At 38.0% G+C, this 8,143-nt stretch overlaps 1 long non-coding RNA gene across 1 annotated transcript in view; it reads left to right on the forward strand.

The window, feature by feature from the left end:
* Nucleotides 1-7,741, forward strand: part of LOC110307995 — a 196,770-nt gene extending 189,029 nt beyond the window's left edge. Inside the window, exon 9 of the long non-coding RNA XR_002379496.1 lies at nucleotides 7,311-7,741. This is a non-coding gene — a long non-coding RNA (uncharacterized LOC110307995). The remainder of the gene's footprint in view (nucleotides 1-7,310) is intronic.
* The last annotated feature ends 402 nt before the right edge of the window (nucleotides 7,742-8,143 follow it).

The following is an 8,143-nucleotide window of genomic DNA, read 5'->3' on the forward strand; positions in this document are numbered from 1 at the left end:
GCCCCTGCCCCTGCCTCTGCCTCTGCCTCTGCCTCTGCCTCTGCCTCTGCCTCTGCCTCTGCCTCTGCCTCTGCCTCTGCCTCTGCCTCTGCCTCCCAAGTGATGGTATTAAAGGCGTGCACCACCACTGCCTGGCAGTATTTGCAACTTATGAATTCAAATTGAGCTGGTGATGCTTATGTCCATCTACTACAAACAATTCACTGGCAAAGTATAATAAAACACATTTTATTTTTTTCATTTATTCAGCATTATGATTAGACTATTACATTGGGCAACCAACAACATGGATGGAAAAAAGTCTACATCAAAACCCTTTGTTGGGATACTTTCCACTTTCTAATGAGCAGACATGAAAAGAACCTGTTAGAAAATTAATAATAAATATAATTCTCCAGCTTATATACTAATACCCCAGAGTATTAACTAAAACATGATTTTTTTGTAACCACTACTATGCATGGCTGAGTCAGCAAATCTATTGTAATCCGTGGTTTTCCTGTCACTTCTCTGGTTGTATTTTCCTGCTAGGCATTTGTTTCTTGGCAGTAGTCAGAACCTTCCTCCTTTGCCATAGCTATCGCTTCTGCTGCTGGCACCACATCAGTCAGCTTGGTTTTGTAGCTTAGGAAAGTTTTGTACTCTATCACCACAGAGGCCAAAGGCTCTGTCCCTGTAAGTTTTACCCTAAATTTTGAGACTGATTGTAATAATTACCCAAATCATTGTAGCTTCTACAATGTCCAAAATGGCTTTAGTGTTTACCAAATACTTTATAGCCATACCCACTGCCATCATACCTAAAACACAGCTTTGACCAAAGCCACCATGACCACTGGCATTTTCTCTACAACCCACATTATAACTGGCACCAAAACCACCTCTACCACCACCACCAAAGTTTCCAGAACCCCTTGTCCTCTTTGCCTGGATGAATGAACTGCTATCTCTTCTTGCCTTGGGACTCTTCTTGCTTCACATTTGTGGCCATTCATGCTGTGACATTTCTTAAAGAGAATCTTATCTGTTGAGTCATGGTCATCAAAAGTAAAGAGTAAGAGCCCCTCTTCTCTCTTTTGCCTTTGTCAGTCATGATTTCAATCACTTCAATATTTCACACTGTTCAAAATAATCTCACAGATGATGTTCTTCTGTTTCTTCTTTAAGAGAACCAACAGAGAGCTTTGGACATGTAAGGGGGTGGATACATGGACTCTGAGATGTTTCCTTTAGCCCCACATCTCTTCCATCCACATGGTTTAGCCCACCAATTATGAGTAGATCCACCTCTCCAAAGCAGGAAAAGTGACACACCTGAATCTCTCGAGGGCTTCAATATTCTATCACACAATCATTGAGTGTGAACAGTCACTCAGAATGGCTCCAGAGACTCTTATCAGTTGTTTCAAAGCTCAGAACTCCAATAAAAAGCATTTATACTGGTATGGTCTCCTTAGGAGACAGTGACTTAGACTTGGTTGAGGAAGATGCTAGCTTTTGTCAAGGCTTCCTGTAACTGCTCTAACTGCCTTTATAAGGGGCAAGCAAACAATCATGTACCTAAAGTATATTTTCAAAATATTTGTGATTATCATATGGTGAAGAAGGCCTGGTTTAGAAAAACTGGCTTCAAATAATGAAAAGCTTTTTATGACCAAACATATAAGCACATGGAAAAATAATGAAAGATCAGAAATGTCCAAGCCATTTTATGGGAATGGACCCTGAAAGTGAGCAACTCAAACCCAAAATGGTTTTGGTTCTATCCTAGCATGAGGCTAGGAATGCTAGCACTGACCTCTGGTTTCTTTTTGTTATCAAAAATAAATAACTCTGCCTGGAAGCTATAAAGGAGGGAAAGAGCCAAGCTCCAGCCTACTTCCTCCTCTGGGAGAACAGTGTTGGAACTAAAACAGGTTTTCATTAATGGAAACAGGTTATAGATGTTCTTCAATCTCACTCCATCTCCTAAATAATTTCACCATCTCAGATCTTGAGAGGGGAATTTTACATAAGCTGGACAGGTATTAGTAGCCTTGGAAGTCATCGAAGAGGGGACCTTCATCTTTTGATCAGTTTTGAACTCCACTTCCCATTTCCCTGGTAGTGCTAGGAAGTTAAAAACACCTCTGCCCATCTGTTTTTGACTCCTAGTCAAAATATGGAATAGTTCTGGCCCTTGTTGAAGACATGACATTCTGATCTGCTCAAGAGATTAGAATATTACATATAATTCTCTCTTCCTTTAAGGTTTAATGCAGCGAGGCCTGCCAATCACCTAGCCAGAAATCTGTCTTACAACTAGGAAAGGGGATAATATTTGAAATATAACTATAGAAAATATCTAATTAAAATTTAAAAAACTGAGTCACCTGAAAATATGCTAAAGTGACAGAAGGAATAAATATCCCTTTAATAAGATAACATTTTCCCCAATGATCCTACCCTAGAGAACTACAGAGCCTCCACCATGGAGCCTGCCCCCTTTTGAGTTAAAGTGTATTACCTGTTCTCTCTCTCTCTCTCTCTCTCTCTCTCTCTCTCTCTCTCTCTCTCTCTCTCTCTCTCTTCCTCCCTCCCTCTCCCTCTTTCCTCTCTGTCAATCTTTCTCTCTCCCATATCTCTGCTCTGCTTTCTCCCTCTTTTCTATCCCTCCCCTTCTGCCTTAGAGCTGTTGGTCAACCTACTTGGCTGAACCAATCCACTCCCAAGACCCCAGCTCAAAATGCATGCCCAGGACTGTGGCTCAACAGCTGTCAAGGTTTACAGCTTGCCTGCCCGTTGTTTTCCCTCAAACTTTAATAAAAATCATTCTGCAATGGGAACCTCAATTTCTCTAATAACACTTAAAATATTTCTTCACCAAAAACAATATTTTTTGTTTCTTGATGGTTTATTTATATTTGGTAGCCAGAAGGCCATTGTTATCCATATATGATATATGGAGATGTTGTTCTGCTATCCCAGTCTGAAGTCACTTAGCTGATAGTATGGCTACAAAATAATAAAATCTAATGGAAAATTAAAACACTTAAGTACTATATGATTTTGAAATGGCTTTTGGTTTAAAGTTTAAATACTTTTATGATGGTTACTATATTTTTCAGGATTAACTCATGGCCATTAGAAACCAGAGGGTAAAATTAATCAGGAAGGTGTTTTTTTCTCTCTTCACATCAAATTCAACAGAGCATAATATAAATAATATTTAAATTATGGAAACTTGTTCTTCACGTTTTATAGTGCATATCTGATGTAAACAGTAAGATGAGAAGAGCTGAAACTACAAATCTAGGCTGGTGTAAGCCCTAGATGAGTCAATGACCCTGTGAAACCCTGTCCACACCCTAGTTTGCTTCCATTTCCAACATTACTTGCTCTAACTATCAAGGAAAAAACCCATAAAATATAATGCAAAATTGATAGAGTGAATGATAGACTATAAAGTTCTCTTAAAATAAATCTACAATGAAAAAAATGTTTCTCCATAATTATAATATTTGTAGTAGAACATCCCCAGAAAGACCCTTTCTTTTATTTATTTATAATTGTGTAGCCATGAACATGTGTGTACATTCATTTATCCAATATTATTCACCACTAACTAAATCATTTCAGAAGAAATCCATATTTTCATGACAAGTATACTATTGAAATTTAGATTATCTGATCCTAGTTTTAAAAAGTGAATAGTAACAGTGATTAACTTATTTAATTGTTACTCTCTAGAAATAAAGAATAAGCAAATTATTGCAAGCCTCTGAAGAGTTGTTCTGCTTAGAGTTAGGGTTCAGGTTGATCTCTTTAATATTGCAACGAGCCCACACATCATTAATCACTTAGAAGTGGCCCCAGGCCATGGTAAATGGATGGCCTAATAAATCAGACTTGATGTTTGCTATTTCCAAATTATTGTCAATAAGTAGAGCGAGGAGGTGACAATTCAATAACTAATGCTTATAAGCTGGACTTTTGTTTTTTTCCATTTTAATCAAGACCATGAGCAGCAGGAAGGTGAAAGAGCATCATACATATAATTATAGACACATGCATGAAGACAGTAACAATTGCCATAAATGATGTGTTCATTAAAAAGACCTCACAATTATTATTATGTATGAGTTGCTTCAGAGTAGAAAATATTGTTTCTAGTTGCTGTAACTGTGTGTATGTAATGAAAAAAACAGGGCTCAATATTTTTCCATGCTTTATGAATAAGAAATAATAGAAGTGCATGTTTTAGGAAGATCATGGTAAAAGATGGATGGACTGGAGCCAAATGGACTGTGTCATGGTAAATGCACATGATGAAAATAGACTAGACAAGGAAAGACAGAAAAATGTCAAGTTTCCATGCCCTTGGGGTCATGGTGCCCCTGCCCTGCATAACTCTAGGAAAACACAGGACTTAAGTGAGAGAATACAGAAATGAGTGTTAGGATTGCTGGGCAAAAGCAAGTGATGCCTCGATGGAAAGGTGTGCTTCTAAAACAAAGTACAGGATGGTTGGGGATGCCTCAGGGAGCCAAGGATGAGACCTAAAAACACGAAGGAAATGCAAATGGGCTCATCATGCCAACCTCTTCAACATTTTCATCAGAACCGAGGAAAAAGAGCCACTCCATGAACTACAAGGAGTGGATGGAAACACTCATTCGTTGTGGGGAGACTGGCTGAGCTAGCTAACAAGAGCACTGATTGAGAGTGAGATGCTTCCATTTAACTTCAGCAAAAGCATGGAGAATATTTTAGTGTTAACTGTCGATTTTTCAGTGGTTTGTTGATTCTTCATCTGTTGTAAGGCAAGTACCAGTATATCCTTCTCAAAGATTGTTTGGAGAATTAGAATAGAACCCTCATGTAAACGCATACTACTAATGTTGATGCTAAAGGCAATTATACTACTTTTGGTAAAAACTACAGAACTTCAAGAAAATCACTGAATCCTGGTCAATTACCTCATCCATAAAATGGGAACAATGATAAACCATTTAAATGAGATCGAGAGGCCCAGATTACATCAGTTACACAAAATGAACCAGTTGGTTCACAAAATCTTCACACTTAGTAGTAACTATTAATATAAAATGCTCTGATTTCAGGAAAAAATTTAAACAGATGACAAAAACATGCTTAGAGAGTCTGATGTATCCTGTAGTTCATGTATATTAGACATTTGATACTGAGAAGGAGCCCCACATGGACTGATAATATTTATGCTTCTCTTTGGAAAAACACAGCATGAATAACTTCTGGAAGTCACTGAACAACCAAACTTACATTTGCCAAATAAGTTTGAAAACTGCCTCAGAGTTTCCCCAACTTCATTTCTCCCTTCTTAGCCATTGTTATGTCTTCTGCTAGGGGAAACTTAAAAACCCTAAGTAGGATGCCATTGGGAAATGCAGAGTTTTGCTTATACTAAGATTTGTTCTCTGAGACAGAAGATGAAAGAGATGAGTAAGCAAAGCCTTCTTAAGAACCCTGCCTGATTTCCATTAGCCCCTGTTTCTTTGTATCAACGTCATTTCTTCATATGCTGCACAGCTTTTAGGTCTTTGCTGGCACTGCAGAATATAGCAAGTCAATAGCTACTCATCTGGGTGCTTAGATGCACAAGCCTAAGTTTTCCTCACAGTATTCTTTATTTAACTGTAATCAAAGGCCCGAACCAGCCATGTTTCTGTAAACAGAGATTTATAGTGGGTTCTTCAGTGGGGAACTGTGTTATTCTAATTGATTTCTAAATTAAACACACACGTGAGCATGTGCGCGCGCACACACACACACTCACACACCATGCACGCACAGTGAAAATGGTTATAATTAGAGCACAATATGACCCAGTCTTTGTTAATGGGGATCCATATTGCTGTCATTATAAATGTCACTTTTCAGCACTGTGTCTCTTACCAAACAGAACTCATTTTGAAATGCCACTTTTCATAGAAAAACTTTATCCATTTGTCCAAATGGTATTTGGACAAGAGAAGAAGTTTTTCTTTCTGGGTTCATTTTCAGGTTGTTAGCCTAACCTAAAATAGAGTTTCTTTAGAAGTCTGCCCGAATGTTTCGTCAGAACAGAGAAAGGACAGCTGAGTGTTGAGTGGTAGTGTTACATTGAGTGAAGACACGACTGTAAATAACTCTGCAGTTTGGAAATGAATGATGCTTTTGACAGAGATGATTATGTCGTATTGACAACCTTGATGTCAAATGCAGAGTGAAAATAGGAGGTTGACTATAGGCGGTTTCCACCAGCTATCATTTGAAATAACTTCTGAGAGATAAAGCAGCCATAATGAATGCACACCCCCACCTCTCCACTCCCACTCTCTCCCGTCCCTCAGAGCTAGCTTAGTCCAGCTCCACTTTGGGGGAAAGGATCTAGTGTTCACACTTCATCAAAGGAGGATCAAATGCTCTTAGCTGCTGCTTTTTAAGTTAATCGTTTCCAGAGCATCATTAGTCACCCGGCCTCCAAACAAGGGAAACCAAAATACCCCAGAAAAGAAGCCAAGCCCTGACTTCTATGGAAGAAATTACAATTTCAAGTTAAACCTGACATATCTGAAATAGGGCCTTTGTAATAAAAACCTCACATGGGGCTCTTAGCAGCCTTCAAAGTCATTGTTCACATAACTGCTAAATACTGCCTTACATTTCAGGGTGGGGTATGGTAAGCTTTCTAGCTTGGAAGTAATGTTCTACACTGGGGGAGTCTTGATGAATAAATAATTCCTTCCATACCCATCTCTCCCTTCCAGTCATTTATTGTGTTCTTGGGGTTCCTTGACAAGTGTTTTTATTGTATAGACATTGTTCTTTTAAATACCTTCTGTGAGTGCTTAAATTCCTTAACATTCATATTTAAACATGTAAAATGATTTTCATATTTATTAAAACCAGAATCAACATAAAAACTGGCAGAGCATATTCATATTGTAGAACAAGACAAGTAATAGCGTCTGGGTACATCTGTAAATCACTGTATGTGTGTTACATTTGTGGAGTGTTGAGAAATTTCTGGGGGAAATAATGCCTATGGAACATACTTGGTCTCATTCTCAGAAGTTCTGCTGGGATAGTTGCATTGTCATAATGCAAACTGTACACGCTTATGCTGCCCTCGTAGCTGTTGCTACATGACAGTGATAGGGATTCTCATTGGAAGATAAGTTTCCTAGGATCTGACTTTCTCGTGCAGAATGCGGAGACAGTAAATCCTTCTGTTGTTCTGAAATACAAGTGGCATGTGCTTCCTATAAAATGTATAGAATTTTACACACTAAAGATTTTTTTTTACACAGGGCCAGAGAGATGGTTCAGTGATTAAACGTGTGTACTACTTTTGCCCAACACCTGAGATGGCTTCCCAGCACCTACATTACACAGTTGGTCATTGCCTCTGATCACAGCTCCAATAGATCGGGCATCCTTTTCTGTCCTCTGTGGGCATGCTTTTGCTTGTGTGCATATACACAGACACACACAAATATGTGCATAAACATTACCCAAAAGACAATAAACCTTTTATAAAATAAAGTGCTTTGTGGAACTTAACTCTTTAAAACAAGTGATGCTGTATGAAGTGTTGCTGTTTTTGTAAGTCTTAAAGCTCAAAAAGGTGATTGTAAGGTCACTGTTTGAATCTCTCAAGCAAAACTGCTGTGTGAAGTGCACAATAAAGTCCATCTTAAGGGATAATCCAAATATGCATTTTATTAAAGAAATAATCTATTAAATATATTACAGAGCTGATCTGTTGTTTCATCAAAAAAAAGAATGTTTGGAGGTATAATTAAAAACTCATCTTTGCAATTGAGTCCTAAGAACCCAGTCTGTTATCACATTACATCTTAATCTTTCTGTGAAACAGGGATGGTGGGATGTAGAGGATTAGTCTTTGTCAGGGGGATTATACAAAGGTTAACTTAAAATAGACATAGTGTGTCTTGTTTTCATCTCTTAAGTAATACGTGTTCATTAGATTTTGTATGAGTATCCAGTAAGATAACAAATATTTTTGTGAGAGATCTCTATGATTACATAGAAACATGAAAACCATTCATCACTGTGGACTTTATCAGTTTAACCTTAGTTCTCTGGGCTGTTTTGATTTGCTGCAAAATTAGTCAACTAA

This window comes from Mus caroli, chromosome 2 (assembly GCF_900094665.2).
Source record: "Mus caroli chromosome 2, CAROLI_EIJ_v1.1, whole genome shotgun sequence".
In the NCBI taxonomy this organism is placed as follows: Eukaryota; Metazoa; Chordata; class Mammalia; order Rodentia; family Muridae; genus Mus; species Mus caroli.